At 49.0% G+C, this 13333-nt stretch overlaps 1 protein-coding gene across 9 annotated transcripts in view; it reads right to left on the bottom strand.

Moving 5' to 3' along the window:
• The window catches only part of LOC118507127 (sal-like protein 3), a 186539-nt gene that overhangs the window by 3791 nt on the left and 169415 nt on the right, over window positions 1-13333 (bottom strand). The window contains exons 1-2 of one of the 9 annotated variants that reach the window (XM_036045144.1): window positions 10290-10681; window positions 8923-9376 (exon numbers count right to left, since the gene is read on the bottom strand). The exons of 6 other annotated variants lie outside the window; for them this stretch is intronic. The gene's annotated coding sequence lies outside the window, so the exon portion shown is untranslated. Of the gene's footprint in view, window positions 1-8922; window positions 10682-13333 lie in introns of those variants that run through there. 2 more of the 9 variants (XM_036045139.1, XM_036045140.1) reach the window with 2 other exon arrangements.

Raw genomic sequence — 13333 nt, 5'->3', positions numbered from 1 at the left:
TTTTCGAGCACACAAAAACCGTCGCAGCGGGCGTGTGGCTCGTTGCGTGGCGTTGCAAGGACGTTAACGAATCGGTCGCGGCTGAGTGCATTGCACGATAAGGATAAGTACGAATGTGTAGTAATGATAAAAGCCGAGCAACCACACCATGGGGCTGGTTTTTTGGGGTAAATTAAACAGACCGAAGGAATGGGTGGAAATTAACGTGCTCGGGATTGAAGAGATTATCCACGCAAATCTCCCTTTTATGAGCGCCTAAGAAGGATTCCTGGTCGCAAAAACAACCACACACCACACCAACCTCTTGTGACCGAGCCATCGAGCCATCAGTTGATTTTGGCCACAGCTAATTCAGTGCCGGGTAGTTGGAGATTCTTAAAAGCATCCACGAGGCTTCACTTTCGCATCGCTGCCCGGCCTGGAAGACGTATAAACCCGAACTGCGCGCCAATTGCTTTAATGTTTATGTAAAATTAAGCGTCTCCAGCATCGCCGTTTTGTGCACCACCAAACAGCCAATCATCTTATGAGGAGCAACAATAACCGTCCACAAGAAAAAAAAGAACTTTACAATAAAATGATGCTCCGAGAAAGCTTTCTCATCACACACAGAGAGCCATCGTGCGCGACAGCTTTTTTGGGTGATTTCGCGCGCAGATTGTGCGCCGCACTCTCACGACAATTATATGAAAAGTTTTCGTTAACCCATCCGCATAATTGTGTCCGGGATTTTATTTCACCTTATCCGAATTGGGGGCCGCCCGGTCCGCCAGCAGGTGACAGCAGGTGTCGTTTTTCGTTGCAAATACCGCTATCACGGGGGAAGAAGATGCTAATCGGTTTCGGAAAATTAGGCTCGCGGTGATGATGACGGTGGGTACTGTAAATTAGCTTTTCTGGGTTGAGTTGAGCGCGGGATATGACGCGAAACGTAATGGTACCGTAGATTTTGGCAAAGTGACACCAATTGAGAACTGACGTTTTAAAGATAAACGCGCTGGTTTTGTTGGTGTGTGTGTGTGTGTGTGATTGCGGACTTTGGGGGTCAGAGCCAAAGAGTCAGAACACATTGATGGAAGGATCGGAAATTGGGGATGGTTCAATTATGGGAGAGAAAAGGGTTGCGATTGTACCGGAAAATGGAGTAGAAAGTGTCCATAAATTGGTGATGTTTATTTGAAGACGGACAAGTGTATATTCAATGTGAGTTTAACCAATTTTTATCCGGTTTTTAAGTGTTGATGTGTTTGGCTCTTGGATTTGGGTCATGATACAGAATTTCTCAGCTGATAGCTCAGTTGTCATAAAATGCAAATAATTTAGTATGAGTCCTAGGGGGGCGGCCCGGTAGAAGAGGCGACAACCGCGTTGGTCTGCATACGGCAGAACCGAAGTTCAAATCCCATCCGAACCCTTCCTCCGGAGTGGAGACTGACTATCCAACTGCGTGATATAATTAAGTCTAGCAAGCGAAAAATGGCTGGCATGACCAACGAGATCGTTTGGCAAAAAAGAGAGAGAGAGAGAGAGAGAGAAAATATAAGTCCTCCTGTAAGACTGGCGGGGTTATTCGACGCGAGGTCTGCTATCAAATCCCGATTGGACCGCCTCTCCATACGCAGTACTATCCTGCTATGGGTAAAAGTAAGTCAAGAGAAGCCAGTAAAGGCAGGTCAAGACCTCTCAAGGCCTAGAAAAAAGTAGCTAGGACTTTTTTTAATTTTTAGGAATAAATTTTTAGAACCCGACCGAAGACATCTTTGTAGCATTACGGTGTTTAGGGATTGCTTCTTTTAATCATTGGACGCCTGTTACTTCCATTTTGTAATTGTATCGATAACGAAGTACTCTTCCTACTCTACATCATCTTTTGCTCTTGAATCTCTGGAAGACATGGTCTAGCATTTCTGCTTCACATGACTTAATTCCGTCGCAAGATATGCCTTCCAGAACACGAGGGAAACCCAGAATTACTACTAAAGGAAAAGCTCCTGAACAAGAAGCTTTGTCGTTAGGAGAAGGCTCTCGTGTTAATGAGGGCTAATACTGAAACAGGGCAGTATACGAATGAGATCTAATGTCCGCTTCAATTCTCTAATGTGTTGACGCTTACCAGTGACAAAATCCCTTTGGTCAGTGTGACCTTCACAAAAACTGAATCTTTTCGTTCAAATGTCAAGTCGAGTGTATCGAATTGAGAGGTGCTTGTCAAATCGTCCAGCACCACAAGACCTTGACCCTAAGCTGGTCTTAAATAATATCGCTTCATAAAATAACTTAAAGCAACATTCGTGCACTAGACTAATGGCGACATCTGATAGCAAAAGTTAAATTTAAATTCTTTGGTGATCGCCTTTTAGTCGCTGATTTTAAATCACACATCAAATTCTTTTGACGCATCAATTCATCAAAACACACAATCAATGGAAAGCTATTAGATAATTTAAATTGTTTTCCCTTTGGGCGAAGGTTTTTTTTTGGCAAACTTCAGCCAAACTAAGCTACGCAACGCAGCAAAAAACCAGGTGATTCCCTTCATGGAGGCCTAAGCCGACCATTTGATTCGCCGGAATGTATGAATAATAATTAGCTGCTACTGTTATACCGCACACCGAAATAGCCTCATCTAAATAACGAAATTGGGGAAAGGTGTAGCAGCATAAAGGCGCATAAGACTTACGGCACATAATACACGCCCCCCCCTCCCCGCCCCAAATGCACTAATGCTAGCTGGATCGCATCGCACTTAGTGGACTGGAACCGGACTGGTTGGTTGGCTTGTTTTGCCGGAAAAATCGGCTGTGTCTTCATCCTCTCGAGTGGAATGGAATGCGTGCGGCTACCAAAAAAGTGGCAAAAAGGTATGATTATGGGATGGTTTACATTGGTTTACGATTAGCTGTAAATGTATGTGTTTAAGTTAATCACTCTAAGGCGTCTCTATTAGAAGCGTTTTAGTAGCGCAAAGGGTCTTGATCTTAGGATTAGGACGGAGAAGGTAAATAGAAATGCGTCTCTCCTCGCGGAAGGAATTTGCGACAATCCTTTTCTATGTGAATGGTGCGTACGCAGAGGAAGTAGGTTAAGCATTTTCCCAATTTCTCCTCTCCCCCATTCCTTAATCCACCGCTCTCCCTATCAACCACATCCTCAAACGAGGTCAAAAGTCACTCTTTCGGATACAAAAACTGGACAAACGGCACGGGGCGCGAGATGTTTGGGATGTTTCCCGCTTGATAGTACGCGGATAGGAACGAAGCGGATTTTCTTGTCAGGCCGCATTTTCTTCCAGACACACACACAAGCGCAGCCACAGAGTCATTGGGTGGCAACCGGTTAGGACGAGCGTGTGGAGCGCGTTCTATTATATTTTCGCTTTCATCGCCGCAAATCGCCCGATCGGGTTGTGGTTATGGGGGGGGGGGGGGTAATGTGAAGGGGGTGAGACGGGCGGGGGGTTGCAATGAATGATGCAAACTATGCGCCAGTGTCTAACGGGATCGCATGCGAAATGTGGCTGCACTGTGCGAATGATCGTGTTGTTGTTTTCTGCGCTATCGCGGTCTTCTCTCTCTCTCTCTCTCTCTCTCACACACACGTGATCCTCTTTCTCAGCACAGTTTGTTGGCTGGTTAGGTTTCATTACGAGGTGACTTTGACCCAGCCTCGCGGACCGCGGCTTTCACTATTTGTCGTCGCCGTCGTCGTCGTCGTCGTCGTTCGGAAGCGAGGAAGAAGTGTCGCGAACTGTTTCGGCTGACGCACTGAAGCAAGCCGACTTGTTGGACAATTTGAGCCACATCACACCAGACACAACAATGCAATAAACCACAAGGACATCCGTGTGTGTGTCGGTACCGGAGGCGTAGTCGTATCGGTCGTGGGTTATGCTTCCTTCCTCCTTCAATGATTAATAATTACAGCCCCACGTGCTGCCCTCGGACCGCTGTTGCCCGAGCCGGCCGGATGAAAGCACTAAAAGCGGTGACTCCGACTCGAGTTGAACTACGTCTATTGTATGACACAAGCACCAAAAAAAAGCCGAAGGAAAAACGCACACAAAATAAAACAGAGTTTTAAAATTTTAAAGTTGCAATCAAATGAATCGAAACGAAACCGACGAAAAAAGCTGTACAAACATTCGTTTTAGGGGGCGCTTTAAGAGAAGGCCAACCTTGACGCACCCTGGCGTGGTTTTTCGGTTGTGCGTGTGTGCGTGTGCGTGCGTTTGTGTGTGCCGGGAGGCTTAACCCCACCCAATCCGGCTAACCTGACGACTAAGACAGTGCGACCGGCCGGTCAAGGTTTTTCTGGTTCAAATGCCAATCCGTGGCGATCGTTCTGGTTTCGGTACGCGTGTCTCCTTAATCTAGGCTTCAAGGGGGGCTGTTGTTGTTGCTGTACCTTTTTTTGTTGCTGCAAATCTTGCAAATTCCCCTTCCTTTAGTCCTCCCGGAGTCCTATCCCGGTGTGGAGGTAGATTTTTTTTGTTTTGGTGTGTCATTCATTAGCTTCATGTTTGACTAGTTTGAGGCTGGGAGGGACCAAGCTGAAGCGTTCGCGTTTCAAATCGTCGTGCGGTTGTAGGATCGGTTTTTTGTCCGGCCAAAGCACCCACAGCTTCAAATGGTATTCGGGAACGGGGTATCGGCAAAGGACCAAGCTCGAGTTTCATGTGTCGTGCTTTTTTTACATGTTGTTGCTGTAGTGGATAAGCCTGCTTTTGTGAAGAATCTTAATTAGTTTCAAATAAATTGACCGCGCGCGTGTGACCTGAAACTGCGCGTTTGTGTCGTGCGTCGGTTCGCCGAGGCGTCATGTTATTTTGGCGACGCACTTTTTGTTTTGTCTTAAGCCATTTGCGCCAAGTACGTGAGACTTTTCTCCACTCGGAACTCGGCGTCTTGGAGGAGCAGGAGAGTAGGTGAAAATATGCAACGCTGGGATGAGGGTTTTTCCAGCCTCAAGCTTCCGACCGATTTTTTGAAGCACACACACACACACACACGCCCATTTGAAGGCACTTGCAAGGGGACACTGTCTCTACCAGCGTGACAAGGTAAATTTCATCCTCCCCGGATCGTTCTTCAACCCCCGGCGATCGTTGCTGCTGCTGCTGCCGGTGCTGCTGCCGGTGCTGCTGCTGCAGGCTTTCTCATTCTCATCTCGTTCGCTTCGGGTGGACTAGGAGGGGCGGGGAGGCTTGTGGGAGACGGGGAGGGTGGGTCGTTTTTATGTTGGGTGCTTTCGATGATCTAAAACCATGAAAATGGAAATGAGGATTGGAATGAGGCACACTCGAGACGCTGTGCACGAGTTTAATTGCATGCCAACTGCTGCTGTTGCTTGCCGGTGCTTGTACTTATCCAGCCAGCCAGCCCAACAAAACCGGGATGCAAAAGGGATGACTTGCGTGGGTGGGATGGGTTGGAAAAAGGGCCTCCTCCCTGGTGGTTTTGAGCCAGCAAACGCTGGCATGCAGTCGAACGATGCTCACGAACGAAGGTGGAAGCAACCGGGTGAAGGAAATAGATCAAGTCCGCGTGATAAGCTTTCCGAGCTGGGGTGAAGTGTGTTCGTGTGGTTCGTGTGTGTGTGTGCCTTGATGGGAAGGAAGTGACGAAGAAGTGAAACAAAAGAGTCCGCCTGCCACCCGGGTGCCTCGGTGTCCGAAGCGACTGGCCTCCGAGAGCCAGCCTGTAGGGTACTCATTTGGGTGAAATTAAGCGGTGTTGAGATCATAAACAGCACCACCATCACCACCACCGGCCATCCAACCGTGAGTAGTTCATCATCGTACGAACATCGAAGAACACGAGCACGACGACCACTGAGTCGAGCCGTGTCTACCCTGTCTGAGGCTGAAGAATTCGTGGCTTAAATTTCACGTTTTCAAAGCCAGCCAATATCGCGCCGTCATCGATCTATGTCGCTCAAAAGGTTCCCCTGCGAAGATAATAGGGGCGCGAAGAATGTGTGACGCCGGGCCGGGCCGAGACGGACGCACGCGGGAGAAAATGCATGCGGATTGAGATGGATTGAATTTAGATGCCGCTTTTCATACAGTTTCCATCCCGCCACCGCCCTGAATGCGTCTCTTTCGTGTACGAGAAAAGAAAAAATAGGTTTGCTTGAGCGCTTTTTTGCCCCTGTTTTGTTCTCCACCAAATCTCCACCTACATTTTCCGGATGATGTTTCAGATTTTTTTTTCGGATGAAAGGTGTTTACCTTTTGTATGGGAAGAATAAGTCTCAGCGAGGCCAGAAAGGGCCAAACAATTCCGCCAAATGCACGATCGGCGTCATAATGCGAGCATAATGCATTTGTTGATGCGAACCGGGGGTTCGTCGCTTGTTCGCAAGTCTTTCGTTTGCCGTTCGGTATCACGGCCACAAAATCATACCGCCACGAAGAGTTCAGTTGTCTAAAGAGCTTGGAAAATGAAGCCAACGAACGCACACATCACTACGACACACACACATACACCCACATTCTTGCCTGCGAAATTCCGGGTGACTTTGGCGAAACTAGGTCAGTGTCGGGTGTCGGGTAACTCGGGAAGTGGAAAATTTTATTACAAAATAAAGAAACGCTTTATTGGCGGGTGAAATGGTTGGTGGAGTTGATAGAGTTTCTGCGTGCTCCGCGCCTGGGAAAGAATCTGCTCGGTAATGGTGCCTTACTAGGGGTGAGCTGGAAAAATGTTCAATGTCCAAAGAGCGGACTTCAGCTCATTTGCCGATAGTGTGCCCGGGGTTCGAGGCAATAGCAAAGGGCTTTTATCTTACGCCTCTTCGTTTATCGGGAAATGGCCGCCGGGAGCATGGAAAGAGCTCTCGAGCTACAGACGGAAAGCGATTCGAGAGACTTTGCAAAAGTTGCCCCCGGAGCGGACACGGCGCGCAGCAGAGCAGAGCCCCAAACAACCAAACCAACCTAATCCGAGTGAATGGGTTATAAAGTTGTTGTTTATGGCCTTGAACCGAACGGCCGAGCGAGATCCAGCTACCGTAGGGAACGGTCTCGGATGTGCCAGACCTTTGCCGATGTGTCTCGCGCTCTCAGGCTCAAGGTCTCCGGAACCGCGAAAGCCGTCCGACAGATAGACAGAGCAGTGAAATTAATCGATAGCAGCAGTACGACCCGGCTTTGCAACTGCTCGGAAAAATAAGCGCAATGTAAGACTCTACACCACCACCGCCGCCTGCTTGCGACTGCTCCCCTTTCAACCTCCTGATCTCCTGATCAAGATCGCTGAAGAACTAGTTGAACTAGTTCCGCTTTGCTTCTTCGTTTTAAGTTCTCCCCGACGCAAATGTGGGTTCTGAGTGGCGAAGTCGCTGCTCTAGTGATCTCTCGGCACGATCACACTTCAGCGTGGCCTTGCGCTTAACGAAGAAATAGGTTACAATTGACATCGTGCACCCTTGCTCGGTCTAGAACCTGGCGGGAACAGCTTCCAGCGCAGGAAAACCATCATCTTCCAGCGTGGAGGGTTGCTCGCCTTGAAGGATGTGTCAGCACGGTCTGCGTGTGTGTGTGTGTGTGTGGGTATCCTTGACTTTTCAACGACATTTTTACACGGCCGAACAGGATCGCTCAGCAAAGCAAAAAGTGTGTTGCGTGAGGATATACTTTTTGATTGTTTTATAGAATCACCGAGACAACATGTAGCGTTAATGTTCGAGCTGAAACCGGCCAGGTCCAACTTGAGGCTTGAAGACTTAAAAAGTATGGAGGCAACTGCAGCGTGTCATGACCAATATTTTCTAGCCGAAGTTCAACATAATCTCCAGCAACAAAAAAGTGACCGGCAAATCGTGGCGAAACAAGCGACTGACGAAAATCCCGAAGTGATCGCCCGAAAACCAAAACAAAAAAAGCCCAAGTCATACACCTAAGAGAGTCGCACGCATAAGAGGATCGCGTCGAAGTGGAGGAAAGAAAGCTTAAAAGAAAGTCACAGTCGGCAGTCACTCTGGATAACTATTGGCAAGTCTAATCTCATTGGAGGCCTTGTTCCTGGATGCTTTCCGGCCCTGCCTCGGCTGCAGGCCCTCGACCCTGAAGTGTTGCACAGTTTTGGCCTTTTGTCCCCGTGGCAAGGCGGGCCATACGTCAGGACGGGAACGTCGGGAACAATAATAACCACAATCATTCGAATAATAACATCCATTATTCGAAGTTGCTGACCGTCATCGAGGGGCCAAGCGCGTGGTTGTTCGCGAGATTGGAAGGTAGGTGCCGGCGATCCGCGACAAAACACTATCAGCGTGGCCCGATAATGACTGAGGGCGCAAGTGTGTGCGAGTGCCGCTAGAAAATTCATTTAATTTGGCAATCGAATTTTCATCGAATGCTCAGAAGCGTATTAGCGGGCGACCGGGCTGCCGGGCGGGCGGCCAGTTAATTGGCCAGTAGGAATGGAGAGTGCAAGGGTCGTGCTGGCGCGCTGTGAGCCCTCCTATCGGGAGCTCCATTTCTTTTAATCCGCCACGAAAGCTGAGGGACGCCCGATTGGACTGCCTAGTTCGGTGTCAGATCTGGTTTCTTTTCGAAATGAGCTTTGCGAAAGGTTAACGCGGAGGTTAATCGAAAATAAAGCTCCGAAATTGACTTTCTTTGTTTTGTCGCGCACGGGATGATCGACACCGCGAGAGTAGGAGACTCGATTGACCTTCGGTGGGCACAGCTTCCGCTTCGAGCCTTAAGTGTGGCCGCTTAATTACAGTGTCTTTGAGGTGAGGTTAAGAAGTCTGAGGACTCTACGCCCGAGTCGTCTAAGCAGTTTCGCAGGGTTTTAATGGAGACGTTAAGGAAACCTTGGTGTATTTTCACGAAGTTCCTGCATGTTTGAAGTTCATTCCATTACAAAAGCAATCAATTTAAGCTTTCTTCCTCATCGGACGCACAATACTTACTTGAATCTGCCGCAAGGAAAAATGGTGAAATCAGTAAAGAATGGGATATGCCTTATTAGCGATTGTCATCCGCACGTAAGCTACTGGTAAATAGCTTCTCTCTCTCTCTCTCTCTCTCTCTCTCTCTCTCTTTCTCTCTGTTGTTTTCGCACTTATTTAACGCTAGGTGTGGAGGTTTCCAAAATATCACCAATTAATAATCACAATCATGAAGCGCAAATGGTAGTCGGCGATTGCTGTAACGTCACTTCACTTTCTTCCCCGTGCGGGACACCGGCTGATGCACCGTGCCGACCGTGTGCGTTTGTCAAACATTTTTTCCTTCGGCAATCGGTGGAAGCACAGATTGGGCAGAAATCGTCACAAAATCAAACAAAACAGATAAATGCGAAGCGACACGCCACGCCACGGGAACTAAACCGCATCACGCCGTAGTAACTGACACATGAAGCTGCTGGGGGGAGGGAGGCAAAAACTTAACAAATCGCAATTCGCACATACAGAGAGACACTCGCACACACACACACGTACACGCGCACATATGCAGACACACAAATGTGGCACAAGAGCGCACAAAATATTTGAGTGAAAGCACACACTGGCGCATTCGTCACGCCCCAGGATAATCAATTCATAGGCTAACGCTTCCGAGAGGCTTTGCGAACGGTACGATCGCGAGCAACGTTGGCGTTTTGGCGTTGTCTATCGAGCAGGCGATCTATCATTCGCCGTTGGCCGTTTCACTCTCGTGCTCCTTCGTGCTCGCGATCTTTCTCATTTTCCTTTTGCTCTCGTCGCGTTTGATTCACTTTTTTCGCTGCGGTTAAGCTCCACTACCACCGCGCCATCACTGTGTCACTCACAGACAGCTTTTCGTGCTGTCATAGCTTCGTGCCTTTGCACATGCCGTATCCCAATTTTGTTGTTGTTGTTCGCTTCAGACTTCCGCTTTCCCAACACTGCTTCACCCTGTTTGCCAAGCGGGGATCCTAATCCGAGGGTGATAAGGAAGTGAGGAGACCGATTTTCACTAGCACTTTTTGTTGTTGATGATGCTGCAGCCTGTTGTCCTGAATATTTGAAGACCGACACCGAGGAGTCTGACCGAGTCAGCTGTCACCTTCTTTGTCTTGTGGCTGTGCTGGCGTTGTTTTAGGAAGGTGCGATGATGCGAAGAGTGCAAAAAAAAAAACGACGGCCGATCGGTCAGCTTCCCATATTTGAGCATTGACACACTGCACAGCGCACCGAATTAGCACCGATGGTCTCTAACGAGATCGCTTTCGAATTAGCACTCGACGGTATTTCGGTTGGTAAAGAACGTCCGCCCCGCGGCACCCCAAATTCGCCTGACCACAACGACGCACCTCACACGTATACGCGCCCTGGCAAAAACGCGACTCGCGCGACTAGGAAAACCGTCGTACCGTCGTTATGTGTCGACATTGGTACCTCTCTCTAGACCGACTGACCGAGTAATACAGTATTTCTTAGATCACAACCGAAGCCGTTGCTCGCGGAGGCAACCCCATCACCAACGTCGTCGTCGTAGTCGGCTGATCGGGTTTGTTTTCTTCTAGCCTTTCCTTTCTTCTTCGGCTTGCACTGGCACGGCCGCACCTCCAGGCCACCCTCGCAACTTCAACTGATCTCCGTCGATCGGTGGGGAACCGGCTCCGGCCTATATGTTTTCGGTCCACGGTTTGATCTACTCTCGGGCGTACGATCGTCGGGCATGCTCCGTTAAACGGATCGGCCTTCGCGACACTCACGTCACTCACCGTCTCGCTCTCCTGCTCTTTCGGGCGAGCGAACGAGCGCTCGCGAGAGCCAGGAAGCTTTGAACAGAAACAGCAGAAACAGAAGACTTCAACGAGCGCACCGACAGGGAACCCGCCGTTCGAGCTTTTTGCTTCGTCCCCCCAGCAACCAGCGCGCTGGGAAGCTGTGTGTAGAACCCGGGAACGAAGGGACAGGTCACACACTCGCAGGCACTCGAACACCTACGGATTTTGCTGCACCGAACGGCTAATAGCACACACTCGCGGTCTCGCGCACACAACGCGTTTCGGAGCGGACGAACCGGACAGAGCTCTACTGACTGACTGACTGACTGACTGACGACTCGGCCTCCTGCTCGGGTGGTGCGTCCCAACCGACTAACGGTTGTTGTTGTACGGAAGACGCTGGTTTCGCTGGTTTTGCTCTCCTCTATTCGCGCTCTGCCCTATTCTTAGCGTGTAGATGATCGCACTGGCGACCTCTAAGCACTGGGCCAGCAGCACCCTTCTCGACGCTGCGTTGGAGTGGCGGTGTAATTTGCTCGCGGGTGGATGGATGAGTTTTTTTCTCTTCTCTGTTTTGCTTCTTGTTCTCGCCAGGGAACAGCTTGAACCTGAACCGGACCACCTCACATGTGTTCGTTCTGGATGATCGTGCTTAGAGAGATTGACATGGGGGTTTTTTTTTGTCGTCACACGCCGATTAAGTCAAACCTGTGGATCTACCGCGTGAGTCGCGAATGGATTCTGCAAGCTTTCTGCATGTTTTACCAGCAAATGTATCCCGCTCGAAGCGAACGATTGATATGTAATCAAAGGGCATCAAAATGGTGCGATGATTTATTGCCCAACAATTTAGCGGCCGTGGAATGGTGGCCAACTTCGGGCAAAACCGAAAAATTCGTTGGTGGCTGTGGCCGACCTGGAAAGTGTGAATATACGACCTGAGAAGTGTTATCAGGTGAGCCATAAATTCATTTTTCAAACATGATGTCTTCTTCTGGAGCGGTGATCCTCGCCCGATGATCAGCGTTCGTCCTGCCCTTGTTGGACGGTGCTGCCGTTGCTCTGGCTATCTCAATCATAGGACTGGGCGCACAGTATGTTTCGTGGCCACGATTTTAAGGTTTGGGCACGGAAGGATGTGCGGTCAAGCTTTCAGGAAACTTGCGCTTTAAGATGCTACACAAAAAGGACAGTGAGTCGGAAAGGGAGAGAGAAGCGCCCGAGAAGCGAAAATGATTGACGATCGGCGTGAAGTAATTTGTGTAATTTATGAAGGAGGGAAACAGCTCTCGACAAGCTGTGAGTGAGATAGACAGGTTTGGCAGCGGTGTTATCGGCGATGAGGAGTGAGGAGGAGGTGGACTACGAGGCCGCAAAGTTTTCGCGCAAAAGTAAAGTTCTCAGAATATGACAACGGTGAAAGATTGATTGCACACGGCTATAGTTCATGGCGCAAGCAGCGTGTGTATTGTTCGGCCGCAAGGATACCGTGTCCTTGCCGATGCCGAAAAGGAAACCCTCGAGCAAAACGAGGTTTTGTTTTAGTTGTTGGGTTTTGCGTTGCGAATCGGTTCGGCGATCGAAGCTCGGTTGATTTATTGAAACGTTCAGCTTAGTATAAATCAAGCAATTATTTAATTTTTCAGTGTCAGTATTGTTTAACAAAGCTTGACATTATGAGATCTTTATTACCGGTCGGCATTGCGGCTGTAATTGCGATGCTTCATTGAAAAGCTCGTAACTCTTTGTGAAAACCGTTGTTTACATTGTTGCAACAGCGCCCATCTGGACCACCAGAAATCGAATGCTATAATTTTTGCTATAAAGTCTTCTGTTTACAAAACAATCCGTAAGCTCACCGTGCAATTTGTCCAGCATGTTCGCAAGAAAAGAGATTTAAAATTGTTTTCAATTGCTGCCCCGTTTTCAGTCGCAGCGTGGTGTGAAAAAGCGAGCTCAAATTTACCATAATAAGACACCGACTACCAATTATGTGTGGCAGCGAGATATTCGGTAGAGGGAATAAAACAACCCGTACGGTCCAGATCGTCGGCAGTAAGACACGTTTGATAAAATGTACCACGGGTTCGCATGTCTGTAACGCGCGTCACACTTGCACGCGTGTAAGTGCATAGGCGTTTGGCTACGGTTGCCAGGTCAGACACGTCAACAGGCAGGTGGCAGTTGGTTGTAGGGTTTGCGTGCTGGGCGGCCTACAGGTTGAAGTCCTTGTCAAAAGTCCACCCGGGACAAGGTCCGGGACGAGATGCAAATCGACCCCTTGAGAGGTGTCTTGATCCCATGATCCGTCCAGTTCAGCCGAGCCGAGGATCCCCAAATAACCCCAAAAACCGACCAAAAAGTGTAATATAATTGCAACCAATTACTCAAACTCGACAAAGAATGCCGCTACGGGTAAATTATACCACACCGAAGTGAGTATCCTTCGGGGAGGTTACCAAATCCGTTAAGCTGGTTCGAGACTTGCAAAAGGCGTCGGAGAGTTGGTGGAGTTGGGCGTCGGTCGGCTCCCAAATTAAAACGCTCACGAAAGGGATGTTCGTCGATCGTCCGATATTGGTAAATATGTTGGCTGGGTGTCTCGGCGTTGTTTTTGCTGTTGT

This window comes from Anopheles stephensi, chromosome 2 (genome assembly GCF_013141755.1).
Source record: "Anopheles stephensi strain Indian chromosome 2, UCI_ANSTEP_V1.0, whole genome shotgun sequence".
NCBI lineage: Eukaryota > Metazoa > Arthropoda > Insecta > Diptera > Culicidae > Anopheles > Anopheles stephensi.
This window is presented reverse-complemented; position numbering and strand designations above follow the sequence as displayed.